The sequence below is a fragment of the Haliotis rufescens genome, unplaced genomic scaffold (assembly GCF_023055435.1).
Source record: "Haliotis rufescens isolate VD_foot unplaced genomic scaffold, xgHalRufe1.0.p SCAF_43, whole genome shotgun sequence".
NCBI lineage: Eukaryota > Metazoa > Mollusca > Gastropoda > Lepetellida > Haliotidae > Haliotis > Haliotis rufescens.
The window spans coordinates 1,572,332-1,593,046 of NW_025964146.1; the positions used below are offsets into that span (position 1 = coordinate 1,572,332).

Sequence of the window (20,715 nt, forward strand, 5' to 3'; positions counted from 1 at the left end):
CACAGTATGGCGTTACTACTTTATAGTGATGTAATTTCACACTATGACGTTACGATCACACAGTGATACTAATTTCAAATCATGACGTTAAGATCTCACAGTAATGTAGTTTCACAGTTTGACGTTACAACAAGGCTGTGATGCTAGTTTCACGTTATGACGTTCCGACCTCGAACTGACGTCACGAAAAGGTTCTGACGTATCAATCAGGGCGTCGCACACCATCTGCACATGTGTCGACTGTTGCTAATATCACGAATGACGATGTGATCAGCGACGTTTAATATTTAAGGCTGCGGAACTTGTTAAACTTGTTTTAACTGCGGAAGTTCAAAGGAAATGTTAATGTTGTAACAGAACGTAATACTGGAGGAATTAGTGATTTGGGTTGTCGCTTTTTTTAGATTTATTCCGGACATGTCCAGTCGAGGACATCAAGAATTGGTTTCACACATCCTACCCATCTGGTGAGTAGAAGCCTTTTTCGGTGCGACGAGCAAACGCATGACCTACATCGCTATTCCATCGCCCCTGTACCCGACGATCCGATATATATTACACATGTCGTACACAATCAACACATTAATAAACATGGTTACTGAACTAATCAATGTCATTGTATATAAGCAGGATATCAACACCTGGTATCATTACTATTGCTTATAGTGATTCATAAACACATGCTCCTCGTGATATAGTCGGAATTGTATATTGAACTCTGCTAGTAAAGACGACTAATGCTTACGGAAATGTTTTTGTCAGTATTATTTGTTGTGTATTTATGTGAAGTTTTGTACGAATCCACAATGTTTCTGTGTTGAGAACTTCTCTATACTGGACAGACTCCGTGGTCTAGTGGTAGAGCGTCCGCCCGGAGAGCGGAAGGTACGGGGTTCGATCCAAGGCCGTGTCAATCAAAAAGGCGTTAAAAACATGGTACTTGTTGTTACCCTGTAACATGTGAAATAATCATATTACTCCATCTACTCGCTTGACTAAGAAATACCCAAACCAAACTGTATGTATATGTTGAGTGTATAGTTGATCAAACACATGCATGTGCCTCGCAATAGAGTTGCCGTGTAAAAAAAACATATTAAGCAAATAACAGGCGAATGCGGACGGAGCGAATTGATATGAAAATATCAGCACAACACTCACAATTCTTAGAAAATGGATTGCATGATTGATAGACATTACATAAAACTGATTTTCCATTAAACTAAAAACAATATTTCCCCGTTTTTTTTACCAGAATCTCAGTGGGGGACATCACAGCGCTTCAATTTCTGCAATTACTCTGTAGGCAAACTCAAATATCAAAAACGCATTTTTTTTGGTGTTGGAGTGCCGTTGTGATAATTGAACTTTTTAAAGCATATCGTCTACATTATTAATCCGAGGAAACTGGCTTTAGAGGGACTAAAAACTGATCAGGTCTGATCTATTTGTTTATATCTTGAGAAGATATTTCTTCGTACAACGGTAATTTACAGAAGTTCATGTGATGTTAAATCTTACACAGCATAGTGTACTCTGAAATATACAGTGAGTGAGTTTGATTTGACGCCGCGTTTAGCAATATTCAAGCAATATCACGACAAGGCCCAGGGGAAATGGGCTTCACACATTCTACCCATGATGGGAATCGAACCCGGGTCTTTGGCGATACGGACGAACGCTTTAACTACTAGACTACCCCACAGCCCGTGAAATTTACTGACACAATGTTATCTAAGTATGCAGATATTCTTGAAAAGACTATGTGCATATTGAAGGTTATCGTGTATTTTGTAGTCCGTTAATGTCAATTCTATGTTGCATTTCAGTGTTCAGGTAAGCAGTATAGAGGTGGGATGAGATGAGGTGTAGCGTCCAAGATTAGTACACATATATAGCGACGTGCATGCACGTGGGTTTTTTTCCGTGGCTGCTTGGACTAGTCCGGACTGATGCCGATTTAAAGCGCTAGCCCACGGAGATACCATGCCGCAGTGTAACATGAATACCCAGCTCAGACACAGTATACTGACTCCGAGCCGACCAGTCCTTGTTTTAGCGCCTAAATGCCGAGCGCCAGGCAGGGAAACAACAAGTACCATCTTTAAACGTCTTTGTGTATGACACGGCCTGAGATCGAACCCACGACCTGGTGTTCTCGAGCCAGACGCTCTACCACTAGACCAGGATCAGAAAGCAAGGGTGCCAATTCCATAAATGACCTGACTTTGACCCCTTGTATTATAGCACAGTATCGTAGCTCGTGGGTGAACAGGTGAACAATTGCCTTGCCTTTACATGTGTTTGTGACGGGTGCCACCGTTAGGGCAGGATTGGCTCACCTTTTCACGAGCACATGGAATCATAACTATTTGATAATGATTCATAAACACATCATATACTAGTAGTTGGAATCGTACAATAGACTCTGCTTTTAGCAGATATTTCTCATGAATACGGAAAGGGTTTTGTCGTGCCATGTATATCGTTCCCAGTAATCGTCCAGAAGGAATTGTTTCTGGATTGACGGAGTTTGGACTAACGAGGTAAGTCTGCAGTGCTGAAGGACCGAGAGAAAAGCGACCATTCTGGAATACTGAGGAACACTGGAGGATCTGACATAGGTAAGGGAGGCCAAAGGGCCAGGATTGTGATAGAGATCCAGTATCAACCATCATCACATGTTGATTGCAAGATAATGAAATCAAAAGGTGCACCTTCAATATGTTTCGATATATGGTGTTGTACCGTACATAACTGCAGATACATTTCAATTGCGGTTGTGGTTGAATGATTTTGTGTGTATAAAATCCTCAAAACGCATCCCATACTCCCGTTTACATTTATTAGAGTGTGATAAAAATCAAAATAACCCAATTGTCCCTTTCTTATTTACATATTAGAAACATACATTAAGCAACATAGGTCGCCCATGCTCCTACATTGTCAAGACAGCAATCGCATGCATGAGTGACCTCAATTTGACCCAAATCCTTGGACGGTCCCCACGGATTTACCTCCCTGATTGCATTCATTTTATCAATACTTGAGAAATTAGAATAAATTATCGTCCTTCAAATGAAATGATTCACCCGATGAAGGAGTAAGTACATTCTCCAAAACGTGTTCCTCATAATAAAGAAGTTGACATCCATAAATTATCTTTCAAATGTGTATCACTTCTACATGCCTTTCAAAGACTTGTTCTTGAAATGGTTAAGATTCTTGTGTATGTTATTCGAAGCAAAACGTATTCTGTGCACTTTCACGGACCAGTGTACCACCGGATCTCACCATGAATTGCAAATATAAAAAGCGAAAGACAAACTAACATCAGCACTATGTCATACACATGATAATAATACACATACTTCCAATTCAGTAAAGTCCAAATTAAAGAGGTTCAATTATATACAGTTACCAGAGTTGATTTCTGAAACTCGCCATACGTATACAAGAACGTCAGTGCAATAAGTGTACTTATATTATTACGCGCATACATGAAATGTCTGTGTTTATTATCAGTGGGCATAGATGATAAAAATAGTCCCTCAACTCACATACAGTTGGAGATACGTGGAAAACTCTTCAGATATCGCTGGATGAAGGCGAGATGAAAAACATCAAATGCGGGAAGATAACGTGTGTAAAAGTTCGCCAGCAGGTAGATGATTTACGAGTATGATCATACCAACACAAAATATTATTTTCAATACCTTTGAGGTCAAACGCACCTGTATGTAATACGGATCAAAGGTCCGACTTAGCTGTAGTTACAATGTAACAAAACAAACAGAATGTAACCCATGACAACAGCACATGTTTGGTTTACCAACATAACGTGGGCTCTTCCTACAGGCACGCGTGCAGGCCACGTGGTATAGGTATCTAATTGTGCGCGGCTTTCGCGGAACAGGAGTTAAAAACCAATCATTAACGTCATGTTGTCTGTTCGACGGAAACGTAATGAACAGTTGCAGACAATAGACTGTATGGTTTGGGCGTTAAAACAATCCACAACAATGGCAGATAGTTTTTACACACGCCTTTTCATTCTGTCTGAGTGGGAATATGGGTCGGGTTTCCCTAACCTTTACAATGCTAGAATAACTCATCTGGATTTTGAATCTTGTCTCTATTGATGGTATCAGCGAATAAACTGCCGGACAAACAAGGTCCAAACACAAGTATGATAGCTGTATCAAATGCATCACCATCGAATAATCATTTCTTGTTTGTTTAATATTTAGCCACCATCAAACATGGGTGTATACGTTCTTGTGCCCGTAGTTTATACAAATGATCTATTTTTTCAAACTGAATGAGAACAGCCATCTACAATCCGATTGTCTTAATCAGCCTGACGTCAGATTTAAAATGTATGTGACATCACGAGCGCTATTGTGACGCCATGATAATAACTTATGTATAAATATGTGACAATACGTGTAGTCTCGACGACGCCGGTGGGGGAGGGTAAGTTCACATTTTCAATATTTGAAAATGATTTATGAACACACGATTAAAGTAAGAATTGTACCGCGGCCTCATATTTTAGCAGAGATGTTTTATGATTAGGTCGAAGGGTCTTGTCGCGTTTTCATTCTAAGATATCGAGACCAGATATTTTCATTTGGCATCTTGTTCGTCTCAAAGCCACAGTGTTGTCCGAACATTCCAGGAACGATGGAATTACTGACCTCGGTTGTATTCAAAGAAAAACTCACAAAATGAAATGATGAAAGTTCCCAAATGTGTAGATTGTTTCAAGATCTGTAATCTATCAGAATGTTCTGATGACTCCAATCTCTCATTGAGACAATGCTTGAGTGAGTTTAAGTTTCAGTAGCTTTCAGCAATGTTCCAGGAACATGACGGCTGGAACACCAGACAAGGGTTCACACAATGCACCCATGTAGAGAATCGAGCTCTGGTCATAGGCGTGAAGAACGAACACTTTAATCACTAGACTATCCCACCGTCCCTGTATACCATAAATGTAAATACATCGTTCGAGTTTCTTAGAGGTTCGGTAGATTGATAAATTTATGTACTATCACTTCGACATACATGTACATTGGTTTATATTCAATAATGTAGAACCTACGGGTCAACAATGCGTTCGATATAGTGGTATGTACTATCACTTCGACATACACTGGTTTATATTCAATAATGTAGAACCTAAGGGTCAACAATGTGTTCGATATATTGGTATGTTCTATCACTTCGACATACACTGGTTTATATTCAATAATGTAGAACCTACGGGTCAGCAATGCGTTCGATATAGTGGCATGTACTATCACTTCGACATACACTGGTTTATATTCAATAATGTAGAACCTACGGGTCAACAATGCGTTCGATGTAGTGGTGTGTACTATCAATTCGACATACACTGGTTTATATTAAAAAATGTAGAACCTACGAGTCAACAATGCGTTCGATATCGTGGTATGTACTATCACTTCTACATACACTGGTTTATATTCAATAATGTAGAACATACGGGTCAACAATGTGTTCGATATAGTGGTATGTACTATCACTTCGACATACACTGGTTTATATTCAATAATGTAGAACCTACGGGTCAACAATGTGTTCGATATATTGGTATGTACTATCACTTCGACATACACTGGTTTATATTCAATAATGTAGAACCTACGAGTCAACAATGCGTTCGATATATTGGTATGTACTATCACTTCGACATACACTGGTTTATATTCAATAATGTAGAACCTACGAGTCAACAATGCGTTCGATATATTGGTATGTACTATCACTTCGACATACACTGGTTTGTATTCAATAATGTAGAACCTACGGGTCAACAATGTGTTCGATATAGTGGTATGTACTATCACTTCGACATACACTGGTTTATATTCAATAATGTAGAACCTACGGGTCAACAATGCGTTTGATATAGTGGTATGTACTATAACTTCTACATACACTGGTTTATATTCAATAATGTAGAACCTACGGGTCAACAATGTGTTCGATATAGTGGTATGTACTATCAATTCGACATACACTGGTTTATATTCAATAATGTAGAACCTACGGGTCAACAATGCGTTCGATGTAGTGGTATGTACTATTACTTCGACATACACTGGTTTATATTCAATAATGTAGAACCTACGGGTCAACAATGTGTTCGATATAGTGGTATGTACTATCACTTCGACATACACTGGTTTATATTCAATAATGTAGAACCTACGGGTCAACAATGCGTTCGATGTAGTGGTATGTTCTATCACTTTGACATACACTGGTTTATATTCAATAATGTAGAACCTACGGGTCAACAATGTGTTCGATATATTGGTATGTACTATCACTTCGACATACACTGGTTTATATTCAATAATGTAGTACAGACGGGTCAATAATGGATTTGAAATATCGGTGCATTCGAGATAACCAAATTCCGATATTTGATAATAATATCATTTCAGACAATAGACTTCATCCTTATGCATATATATATATATGTCAATCACAGGGTTTACTTGTTCAGACTAGATTATTTAGAGATCGCCGCATATGTTTGCGAGTGCAGTGATAAACAACCAACAAACAAACTGTATATGCGGGGAAACGCCAGACAAGGGTTTCACACACTGTACCCATGAGGGGAATCGAACACTGGTCCTCGACATGAAGAGCGAACACCTCAACTGCAAGGCTAACCACCTATCTTCTTGATATCATATTATTTTTTTTTATACGTGTACAGTCAACTACGGTTATAACGAACTCAAAGGGACCACTAATATTAGTTCGTTATAACCGCAGTTCGTTATAAGCATATATACTGCAAATGGACGGGAGCAAAAATCAGTTTGTTATATCCATCAGTTAGTCATAAGCGAGTTCGTTATAAACGTAGTTTACTGTATATATATAGTACATGTTACACAATCAAGACATAGGCAATATAACACAATATAGCACAATATAATAATCCTGAGTAGAGGTACTGGACCCAATACGAGTACAACTTGATAACTTTGCACCTGAAAATGGACATGCACACAATATTCAAGTATCTGTACTGCCCTGAAATCAAATCAAACTATCGAGCTGTCTCTGAAGCTTATCCAATACACCCGGCGATCACAAACGTTTCACTCATAACCAGTTCAAGCGATATGTAAAACACACGAAAATCGATACAAGGTCGGTGACATTTACCTGATTTTAATCGACAAATCCCTTCTCAGGCAGCTCTGCACTTGGTAAAACCATACGTACTCTCAAAGCTTTTAACTCAGTCCTTCGTATTGACACTTTGCCCCTTATCAAGTTGTCCACGCGATACCACGCGAATCCTGATTCACGAGGGAAATAACTTCATATCCCAACGCTGCCAACTTTTTAACAAAATATGATTGAATACTACAGAGGGATTGACGGCGGCGTGGTTTTCCAGCACCAATAGCAGCACGCTAGCGATGTTAGTGTTGACTTTAGCCTTCTGGTGAAAGCATTACCATTGCAGCGCCTGATCTACGCTGCACGGCGTTAGTCTATGGTTGGTCATTATATGCGAATGTTGGAGGCATTTTGTGTGTCGGGACACGCTCTTAAAATTACCACACAAAAATAGCCAAGTTTACGAGCCAACAGAGAAATCTCAGCTCTAACCTTCAAATGGAAGTGCAATATTGAAAGACGTTTGTGCAGAACATTCAGAGAATACAATATCGCTACTCCAGCCATTTCGTCTTCTAGACAGCGGAGACTATTTCTGCACTCATGCTGGAGACATCAATGATTTTATTTCGATTATACAGAGCCACAAGAACATCCTCTGAATAGAAATGGTCATTAGCGAACACTTTTCTCATTCGTCTTTGAGAAGTATATTTTTGTACTTAAGCTTTAATGTCTCGCATTGAGCAAATATATTAACATTGTGCATATTAACGAAACTTTCATCATTAATAACATCGGATGACAAACATATTTACATCCTAACAGTGGTTATGTTTTTAAAACATATTAAGACTCATCATCATGTGGACGAAAGCTATTAATATTATTCGGGAAAAGATCGTTCACCAAAACAAAAGCAAAACGTTGTGTATCTGAAAGCATGGTGCACATTTCAACAAGGTGTACATTTCAACTACCAGCTGTACATTTCAACAGGCAGGTGAACATTTCAACAGGCAGGTGTACATTTCAACAAGCAGGTGCACATTTCAACAAGCAGGTGAACATTTCAACAAGCAGGTGAACATTTCAACAAGCAGGTGAACATTTCCACAATGTGTACATTTCAACTACCAGCTGTACATTTCAACACGCAGATGTACATTTCAACAAGCAGTTGTACATTTCAACTACCAGCTGTACATTTCAAAAAGGTATACATTTCAACTACCAGCTGTACATTTCAACACGCAGGTGCACATTTCAACAAGCAGGTGAACATTTCAACATGCAGGTGCACATTTCAACAAGCAGGTGAACATTTCAACAGGCAGGTGTACATTTCAAAACGGAGGTGTACTTTTCAACACCCAGCTTTACATTCAACAAGCGGATGTACATTTCAACATGCAGCTGTACATTTCAACAACCAGCTGTACATTTTAAAAACCAGGTAGTATATCGCAAAAGAAGCGGTAGAAATGCACCCAAACAACCAAGTGCAGATAAGAAACAATGCATTTTTATTCTTGTAAAATCATTGCACAGATAAACGAATAAACAATGCACACACAGTTGGTGGTATCTGTCTATGCCGCCTTTATTCCCCGCGTCTTTTGCTTACACAACTGGCAGTGGAGCAAAAATAAACACAAAATCTTTCGCCAACCTCCCGCGATTACATACACTGTCTGTACGTCAAGAAAGACATGCTTTCTCTTGTTCATTATTTGCATTGAACGATATATTTAAATAAGTTCTATATTCAGCTATTGTACTTGGGGACATTCTATAGGGGCGTTCCTCGGAATAGTTCAGTTACCTCGAACCCGTTTCTTGGAGCGATCCAGCAGACCTGGGCAGAAATTGGGTTCATTATTTGTCCGTTTGTTTCTGTACTGTCACAACTCTGGTTTATCTTAATGACTGTCGGAGTGATGATGCCTTCACCCACACGGTAGTGACGCTACAAGGCTATTTTAGTGCTTAGGCTACTATAACATACATTTGAAAAGTTTACTGAGTCCGCCTTTGGAATCCCGGGTTTTGACTGGTCCTAAGTCACCGATACATGCTGTATAAGGTGACTTCGTGGATTGGATGGTCAGGTTCGCGACTTGGGGGATGACCTGTCGTGATTCGGTGTTCATCATTACAATACACACACACACACACACACACACACACACACACACACACACACACACACACACACACACACACACACACACACACACACACTCACACACACACACACTCACACACACACACGCACACACACGCACACACACGCACACATACACGCACACCCGCACAGACACACATTCAAAACAAATAAACAAGCCATATTTATCGTATTGCTAACACTTTGTACACGCACGCCTGTTGCACAAAAATCTACAGGAACACGTCCTTAGATCAAAGAATTAACAAGACAAAGAAGATCTTTAAAATTATCTAAAAATATGACTTCAATAAATTGAGAAGCGAAAGGAACTACGTCTCTTATCATAAGTTTGATTTCAAAATGAAAATATCGTTAGAGATTTATATGAAAATGAACTGTGCTGGCACTCAAAGAATACTTCTAAATGGTTTTAATGATTAAAAACTATTAATTACTGCTGATGGATATCGTAGACATGTTATCATTACATTTAACTTTTTCGGTACACATTCACAACATTTCAAACATGGTTGGGGTCACGTGGTTGCAAATTCATTTCTTACTCCAGTCTTCACTGAATCAATTTAGTTTTACACAAAAATACCAGACACAGATTACAGTGAGTGATGGTTAAACAAACATAATGAAATTTAACAAACGTTCTTCCAAAACAAACTCGGTTTACATTCCTTTGCTCCTCTATAAGCTGTCTCGATACACGAGATATTATACGCGTACATAATTCATGAGTATAACCAAGTACTATAAAACGCACCAATGTATGCCTGCCTGACTAAACCATGTGCATAGCTGAGAATATAACACGAGTGTCCTTCCTTTTTTTATGTTTACAGGTTGAGTGCTACGGTTATCATATTTCCCAGGAGACGGAGAGGCAATGAATGTCATAAACACAGCATGGATATTTTATTTATTGTGTTATTTTTACATACTTTGTAACAAAGCTTATGCCTCCCAAAACGTAAATGAAAGGCGTGTGACGTCAACAGTGTTATGATATCACAAGTTTAATCTAGAGGCATAAAGATATCTATATCTAACAGTGAATATTCGTTGATTTGTAAATATAAACGAAAAAACTAAACGCATTCGATTGTACGATTCCGACTACCTCGTGAGCATGTGTTTATGAATCACTATCAAACAGTGATTATGCCATGTGTTCGCGTTTCCTGTCCCACCGGTGGTACCTGTCACAAACACATGGAAAGGCAAGTGAAATGTTTACCTAAAAGAAACACGGGCACATATGGCACAATTTAAAATGGAAAATTGCATGTGACATCCTTTTGGTCACTGATTCGTCAAACTTGGCCATGTCCTCCATATGTCTGGCCATGTCCTCCATATGTCTCGCCATGTCCTCCATATGGCTCGCCATATCCTCCATATGTCTCGCCATGTCCTCCATATGTCTCGCCATGTCCTCCATATGTCTCGCCATGTCCTCCATATGTCTCGCAATGTCCTCCATATGTCTCGCCATGTCCTCCACATGTCCTCCATATGTCTCGCCATGTCCTCCATATGGCTCGCCATGTCCTCCATATGTCTCGCCATGTCCTCCATATGTCTCGCCATGTCCTCCATATGTCTCGCAATGTCCTCCATTTGTCTCGCCATGTCCTCCATATGTCTCGCCATGTCCTCCATATGTCTCGCCATGTCCTCCATATGTCTCGCCATGTCTGCCATACACGTGGAGCTGAATGTTTACTTAAATTGATGGCATAACAAATATGCGATCGAGAAAAAACATTCAATCATATGGTTTCCCTTATCCAATAATTAGCTGTATACAAAATGTCTCTATCCTTATCTCGCAAAATGATGAGCCGCGTTTCGACAAATCCTTTTAAAACATACTTTTTAAGCAACTTAACGAGGCCACCCCATCTGAGAAGAATAACAGACATACTTGGAACTGGAAAAAAAAGCACAGAAATCACGAGAATTGCAAAGGGATATATCAAAGGTTATCAATGGTTTTAATCGTCGGGGAGATCCTTCGCAGAATGTTGTGGGGCTTTTTGCATGTATTTGGCACGAGTTGCGGTGCCATGTTCTGCCGTTCTCTGAAATAGACCTCAGGAATTTTGCACCAGTTGCCTAATTAGAAAGCCATCACCTCCACCAGACTTTGATAAGGCACTCCTCCGGTCCTATCTCGCTCTCACACAATCTGGCCCAGACCATTTAGACAGGGGTCGAGGCCAGGACGACGCGAGTTGGGGTGCGCCTGATACCACACAGGCAAATCTGAGATTCATTAAGATAATCGATGGGCATTCTTCAGTATCAAACGTTGCTTGCTTCTGCAGCCTATAATATTACAATGATTTTCTTAATTGAAGCGTATTTGATGTTTCATTTTACATGTTATGCAAATTTTCGTGTGTGATATGTATTTCTTGAATATTATTTTTGTTACCTTGTTTTAATTATACATTTATGTTTATGTTTGTTTTCATTTGTATAATTGTGTTTGTTTGATTTTGGTTGTTTTTTTGTTTTGGTTTTTTTTATAGTTTTTTTTGGGTGGTGGGGGTGGTTATGGATTATTATTTTGTTGTGGATCTGAATCAGAAAACTCAGTGGTGAGCGAAACAAGCGACCACCACAGTCCGATGACACATATCAACCACCGTAACCCCCAATTCCCCATTTTAATCCACTCAGAACTAGCCACGTGTACATGCGACCTGTCTTGCCCTGAAATCTCCGCGGGATATAGAGTAGTGATTCATAAATGCGCTACTCCATGTTCTTCGTTTGTGCAAACTTCAAAACGATTTTGTCCAAACTGAGACTCCGTAGTTTTCATCCTGTCCAGAAACTTCTATTATAAATAGAAGCGTCAAATTAGGACCAAGTGTATTTCATTACGTTAACTATGTTCTTATCCTAGTTAATTACCGATGCAACAGGCCTATGTAATATATCTTATAGATATCCCAAACTAATTCATACCAGGTGTATCAGGAAAATATACGTGGCGTGAGATCCAAGGTAAAATGCAATCCATCAAAAGTTTCACTAAGCCATTACTCACATTGCATCCTGCATATAATCTTAAACTTAATCTTGTTTAAAAGCCGTGGTTGTTTAGAGCGTATTAAATTGTTCACGGATACAGCGCTTGATATTTATTCTCATACTTAACCTTCAAGATCCTACAGATTGTTTCGCTTACATTCTTGAAAGGTCGAATGGCAGTATCAAGTCGGTCCATACGGTGCCAGTGAAGAATAACTTCTTCGTCGACCCAGAACACACCGTGTTAGCACTGTGTTCAGTCATAAGGCATAACACGCTCGATGAAACATCCCTTATCTCAAAGGGACCCTTGGGTTTTGAATTTGTTAGATGATTTGCCATTCAAAACTATATCCAAAAGATCATATTTGATTGCCTTTTTGTTGTTTGGTGTAGGGATTGTTTTAGGACTTCTATTGATTTCATTGTTTCAAATGAAGCTTGCTGTTCGGAATCGACATTTTACAACGGGATTGGCCCTCGTTTCGCTACATGGTCGAAAGGATACATATTACATGATCCGGAACTGTCTATTGCTACTGTTCTAACAATCGTTCTACTAACACTTTCCAACCGTCCTTCTACTGACACTGTACTAACAATCGTTCCACTGACTCTAACAATCGTTCTACTAACACTGTCTAAATAACAGTCCTTCAACTGACACTGTACTAACAATCGTTCCACTGACTGTCTAACAATCGTTGCACTGACTCTGTCTAACAATCGTTCCACAGACACTGTACTAACAATCGTTCCACTGACACTAATAATCGTTCTACTAACACTGTCTAAATAACAGTCCTTCTACTGACACTGTACTAACAATCGTTCCACTGACGTCAACAATCGTTCTACTAACACTGTCTAAATAACAGTCCTTCTACTGACACTGTACTAACAATCGTTCCACTGACTGTCTAACAATCGTTGCACTGACTCTGTCTAACAATCGTTCCACAGACACTGTACTAACAATCGTTCCACTGACACTAATAATCGTCCCACTGACTCTGTCATACAATCATTCCACTGACTCTGTCTAACAATCGTTCCACTAACACTGTCTAAAACTCGTTCCGCTGACACTGTCTCACAATCGTTTCACTGACTCTGTCTAACATTCGTTCCACTGACACTAACAATCGTTCCACTGACACTAACAATCGTTCCACTGACACTAACAATCGTTCCACTGACACTGTCTAACAGTCGCTCTGCAGAAACTTTCTTATAATCGTTCCACTGACACTGTCTAACAATCGTTCCACTGACACTAACAATCGTTCCACCGACAGTGTCTAACAGTCGTTCCACTGACACTGTCTAACAATCGTTCCACTGACACTAAGAATCGTTCCACCGACACTGTCTAACAGTCGTTCTACTGACACTGTCTCACAATCGTTCCAATGACACTGTCTAACAATCGATCCACTAACACTGTCTCACAATCGTTCCACCGAAAGTGTCTAACAGTCGTTCCACTGATACTGCATTATAGTCATTCTACTGTCACTGTCTAACAGTTGTCAACTGACACTGTCTAACAATCGTTCCACTGACTCTGTCTAACAATCGTCCCACTGACACTGTCTAACAGCGTTCCCATTACACTGTCTAACAATCGTCCTACTGACACTGTCTAACAGTCGCTCTATCGACACTGTCTAACAATCGATCCACTAACACTGTCTCACAATCGTTCCACCGAAAGTGTCTAACAGTCGTTCCACTGACACTGCATTACAGTCATTCTACTGTCACTGTCTAACAGTTGTCAACTGACACTGTCTAACAATCGTTCCACTGACTCTGTCTAACAATCGTTCCACTGACACTGTCTAACAGCGTTCCCATTACACTGTCTAACAATCGTCCTACTGACACTGTCTAACAGTCGCTCTATCGACACTGTCTAACAATCGATCCACTAACACTGTCTCACAATCGTTCCACCGACAGTGTCTAACAGTCGTTCCACTGACACTGCATTACAGTCATTCTACTGTCACTGTCTAACAGTTGTCAACTGACACTGTCTAACAATCGTTCCACTGACTCTGTCTAACAATCGTTCCACTGACACTGTCTAAATAACAGTCCTTCTACTGACACTGTACTAACAATCGTTCCACTGACGTCAACAATCGTTCTACTAACACTGTCTAAATAACAGTCCTTCTACTGACACTGTACTAACAATCGTTCCACTGACTGTCTAACAATCGTTGCACTGACTCTGTCTAACAATCGTTCCACAGACACTGTACTAACAATCGTTCCACTGACACTAATAATCGTCCCACTGACTCTGTCATACAATCATTCCACTGACTCCGTCTAACAATCGTTCCACTAACACTGTCTAAAACTCGTTCCGCTGACACTGTCTCACAATCGTTTCACTGACTCTGTCTAACATTCGTTCCACTGACACTAACAATCGTTCCACTGACACTAACAATCGTTCCACTGACACTAACAATCGTTCCACTGACACTGTCTAACAGTCGCTCTGCAGAAACTTTCTTATAATCGTTCCACTGACACTGTCTAACAATCGTTCCACTGACACTAACAATCGTTCCACCGACAGTGTCTAACAGTCGTTCCACTGACACTGTCTAACAATCGTTCCACTGACACTAACAATCGTTCCACCGACACTGTCTAACAGTCGTTCTACTGACACTGTCTCACAATCGTTCCAATGACACTGTCTAACAATCGATCCACTAACACTGTCTCACAATCGTTCCACCGAAAGTGTCTAACAGTCGTTCCACTGATACTGCATTATAGTCATTCTACTGTCACTGTCTAACAGTTGTCAACTGACACTGTCTAACAATCGTTCCACTGACTCTGTCTAACAATCGTCCCACTGACACTGTCTAACAGCGTTCCCATTACACTGTCTAACAATCGTCCTACTGACACTGTCTAACAGTCGCTCTATCGACACTGTCTAACAATCGATCCACTAACACTGTCTCACAATCGTTCCACCGAAAGTGTCTAACAGTCGTTCCACTGACACTGCATTACAGTCATTCTACTGTCACTGTCTAACAGTTGTCAACTGACACTGTCTAACAATCGTTCCACTGACTCTGTCTAACAATCGTTCCACTGACACTGTCTAACAGCGTTCACATTACACTGTCTAACAATCGTCCTACTGACACTGTCTAACAGTCGCTCTATCGACACTGTCTAACAATCGATCCACTAACACTGTCTCACAATCGTTCCACCGACAGTGTCTAACAGTCGTTCCACTGACACTGCATTACAGTCATTCTACTGTCACTGTCTAACAGTTGTCAACTGACACTGTCTAACAATCGTTCCACTGACTCTGTCTAACAATCGTTCCACTGACACTGTCTAACAGCGTTCCCATTACACTGTCTAACAATCGTCCTACTGACACTGTCTAACAATCGATCCACTAACATACATTGTCTAACAAGCGTTCCCATTACACTGTCTAACAATCGCCCCTTTGACACTGTCTAACATTCGTTCCACTGACACTGTCTCACAATCGTTTAACTGACACTGTTTAACAGTCATTCTGCCGACACTGTCTAACTGTCGTTCAACTGACACTGTCTAACTGTCGTTCCACTGACACTGTCTAACATTCATTCAACTGACATTGTCTAACAAGCGTTCCACTGACACTATTTCAAAGTCGTTTCACTGACACTGTTAAACAGTCGTTCCACTGACACTAACAATCGTTCCACTGACACTAACAATCGTTCCACTGACACTAACAATCGTTCCACTGACACTGTCTAACAGTCGCTCTGCAGAAACTTTCTTATAATCGTTCCACTGACACTGTCTAACAATCGTTCCACTGACACTAACAATCGTTCCACCGACAGTGTCTAACAGTCGTTCCACTGACACTGTCTAACAATCGTTCCACTGACACTAACAATCGTTCCACCGACACTGTCTAACAGTCGTTCTACTGACACTGTCTCACAATCGTTCCAATGACACTGTCTAACAATCGATCCACTAACACTGTCTCACAATCGTTCCACCGAAAGTGTCTAACAGTCGTTCCACTGATACTGCATTATAGTCATTCTACTGTCACTGTCTAACAGTTGTCAACTGACACTGTCTAACAATCGTTCCACTGACTCTGTCTAACAATCGTCCCACTGACACTGTCTAACAGCGTTCCCATTACACTGTCTAACAATCGTCCTACTGACACTGTCTAACAGTCGCTCTATCGACACTGTCTAACAATCGATCCACTAACACTGTCTCACAATCGTTCCACCGAAAGTGTCTAACAGTCGTTCCACTGACACTGCATTACAGTCATTCTACTGTCACTGTCTAACAGTTGTCAACTGACACTGTCTAACAATCGTTCCACTGACTCTGTCTAACAATCGTTCCACTGACACTGTCTAACAGCGTTCCCATTACACTGTCTAACAATCGTCCTACTGACACTGTCTAACAGTCGCTCTATCGACAATGTCTAACAATCGATCCACTAACACTGTCTCACAATCGTTCCACCGACAGTGTCTAACAGTCGTTCCACTGACACTGCATTACAGTCATTCTACTGTCACTGTCTAACAGTTGTCAACTGACACTGTCTAACAATCGTTCCACTGACTCTGTCTAACAATCGTTCCACTGACACTGTCTAACAGCGTTCCCATTACACTGTCTAACAATCGTCCTACTGACACTGTCTAACAATCGATCCACTAACATACATTGTCTAACAAGCGTTCCCATTACACTGTCTAACAATCGCCCCTTTGACACTGTCTAACATTCGTTCCACTGACACTGTCTCACAATCGTTTAACTGACACTGTTTAACAGTCATTCTGCCGACACTGTCTAACTGTCGTTCAACTGACACTGTCTAACTGTCGTTCCACTGACACTGTCTAACATTCATTCAACTGACATTGTCTAACAAGCGTTCCACTGACACTATTTCAAAGTCGTTTCACTGACACTGTTAAACAGTCGTTCCACTGACACTAACAATCGTTCCACTGACACTAACAATCGTCCTACTGACACTGTCTAACAGTCGCTCTATCGACACTGTCTAACAATCGTTCAACTGACACTGTCTAACAGTCGCTCCATCGACACTGTCTAACAATCGATCCACTAAGATACATTGTCTAACAAGCGTTCCCATAACACTGCCTAACAATCGTCCCTTTGACACTGTCTAACATTCGTTCCGCTGACATTGTCTCACAATCGTTTAACTGACACTGTTTAACAGTCATTCTGCCGACACTGTCTAACTGTCGTTAGAAAGACCGGAAGGTCCCGGCCGCGTCATACCAAAAGACGCTAAAAGATGGTACTTGTTGTTAAGGGCATTAAGGGGCTAAAACAAGGACTGGTCGGCTCGGAGTCAGTATACTGTGTCTGAGTGGGGAATTCATGCTATACTGCGGCATGGTGTCTCAGTGAGCTAGCACTATAAATCGGCATCAGCCCAGACTAGTACAAGCAGCCACACACACACATACACGTGCATGCACGTCGCTATATAAGTGCAATAATCTTGGACGCGACTTTAAACCTCACCTCACCTCTAATAGGTGTTCCACTGACACTGTCTAACAATCGTTCCTCTGACACTGTCTAACAAACCTTCCGCTGACACTTTCAAACAATTGTTCCACTCACACTAACAATTGTTCCATTGACAATGTCTAAAAATCGTTCCACTAACACTGTCTAACAATCGTTCCCCTGCGTTTGTCTAACAGTTGTTCCATTGACACTGTCTAACGGTTGTTCCATTGACACTGTCTAACAATCGTTCCACTGCGTCTGTCTAACAGTTGTTCCATTGACACTGTCAAACGGTTGTTCCATTGTCACTGTCTAACGGTTGTTCCATTGACACTGTCTAACAGTTGTTCCCCTGACACTGTCTAACGGTTGTTCCATTGACACTGTCTAACAATCGTTCCACTGCGTCTGTCTAACAGTTGTTCCATTGACACTGTCTAACGGTTGTTCCATTGACACTGTCTAACAGTTGTTCCCCTGACACTAACAGTTGTTCCATTGACACTGTCTGACAATCGTTCCACTAACACTGTCTAACAATCGTTCCACTGCGCCTGTCTAACAGTTGTTCCATTGACACTGTCTAACGGTTGTTCCACTGACACTGTCTAACAATCGTTCCAGTGCGTCTTTCTAACAGTTGTTCCATTGACACTGTCTAACAGTTGTTCCCCTGACACTGTCTAACAGTTGTTCCATTGACACTGTCTGACAATCGTTCCACTAACACTGTCTAACAATCGTTCCACTGCGCCTGTCTTACAGTTGTTCCCCTGACACTGTCTAACGGTTGTCTCACTGACACTGTCTAACAATCGTTCCACTGCGTCTGTCTAACAGTTGTTCCATTGACACTGTCTGACAATCGTTCCACTAACACTGTCTAACAATCGTTCCACTGCGCCTGTCTCACAGTTGTTCCATTGACACTGTCTAACGGTTGTTTCACTGACACTGTCTAACAATCGTTCTTCTGCGTCTGTCTAACAGTTGTTCCATTGACACTGTCTAACGGTTGTTCCATTGACACTGTCTAACAATCGTTCTTCTGCGCCTGTCTAACAGTTGTTCCATTGACACTGTCTAACAGTTGTTCCATTGACACTGTCTAACAGTTGTTCCACTGACACTGTCTGACAATCGTTCCTCTGACACTGTCTAACAGTTGTTCGATTGACACTGTCTAACACTCGTTTCTCTGAGACTGTGTAACAATCATACCACTAACACTGTTTAACAGTCGTTCCAGTGCGTCTGTCTAACATTTGTCCCATCGACACTGTATAACAATTGTTCATCTGACTCTGTATAACAGTCCACAGCTAATACTGTTTATTGTCAGGATTGGTTTGTTAGTCATAAACCACCTCATCACTCACAATATGCAAAGGAAATAAATAGATTTTAATCCTTTATGCTCCCAAAATAATCATAATGACAATTGCACATTCAGTGTATGATACAGACATTAAAGACAGTACGTGGGCGACGATCTCAAGACTCAATAACCAGGCTGCCTAAATGCCTCACAAGCTTCACCTAGTAGATTCACTATGACGTCATGACGTTATCACCTCATTTCGACATTGAGCGAAACGTCATATCTGGAGATATTGGTTACTACAAATAATCTGAGTTTGCAAATATACCATTTTTACTTTTGTTAGTTTACTTTGTGTTCTATGACAAAGGTATGTATATGATGACAATACAATGCATGTTTAGTGTCAGCACCACTAATATGCCAGAAACCCCTGACTGTGGGTTTACATTCTCCTTCGACCTGATTATGTTTCTAGGTTTGTCAGCACTGTATCCGTGTGTAAGACCTGTATCACTTCGGACTCTCCCCCAACATCAAGTTGATACTCTTTGATACAATTGAAATGCAGTTTAGACTGCCGTTATTTACTTACTAACTTTTTATCCTCATCAGGGACAAACAAATACACATGATTTGAGTTTGCAACGACCATCCTAGTACGTACATAGAGATTATTATACGAGCATGTGAGTCATACTGATTTTACGAAACGAGTGTCAGAATTATTGTATTTCCCGAACGAGAGCGAGGGTAATACATGAATTTTTACACTTGTTTTGTAAAATCAGTATGATACACATGTAAGCGTAATAATTTCTTTAGAAATCATTTTTTCTTTATCCTCTTGAGCTCCCCTTTACAAAATAATGCACTGATCACCACCGCTGTCCTAGAAAACAACAATTTGTCGAATGACGTCAACAATATTCAGCTATGAAGTCGTTTCTAGTGTTACGTCATTCCGTCTTTACATTACAATAAAATTCGAATGACGTCAACAATGTCCGGATGACGGACACAATACACTGGTGCGCGTGAAGTAATATTTGCACTAGCGCACATACGATTTTTATTAACTCAGTTATTTCTAACCCTGTGGGTAATAAATAAAAATTCTGCTCAACCCCCTGTGATCTCCATAACTGTGTTACATCCCCTAGCCTGTGATCTACATAACTGTGTTACCCTGAAGTCAACATAGTTGTCCCCCATGCTCTGTGATCTACCTACAGAGGCTATCCCGGGGGAAGTATATGATTTAATATTGTCATGCGACTAGCCTCTAAAAAGTAGATAATTAGAATGATGCTACTCCCTGAGAAGCATATAATCACAAGTGCGCAGCGGTTACGGTCTGAGAAGTACATAATTATACTTGTGT

General features: G+C 40.5%; 1 protein-coding gene across 4 annotated transcripts in view; it reads right to left on the minus strand.

The window, feature by feature from the left end:
- The window catches only part of LOC124110533 (ligand-gated ion channel 4-like), a 105,455-nt gene that overhangs the window by 48,157 nt on the left and 36,583 nt on the right, over positions 1-20,715 (minus strand). Inside the window, exon 1 of one of the 4 annotated variants that reach the window (XM_046469908.2) lies at positions 7,219-7,416. The exons of the other annotated variants lie outside the window; for them this stretch is intronic. The gene's annotated coding sequence lies outside the window, so the exon portion shown is untranslated. Of the gene's footprint in view, positions 1-7,218; positions 7,417-20,715 lie in introns of those variants that run through there. 4 annotated transcript variants of the gene reach the window in all.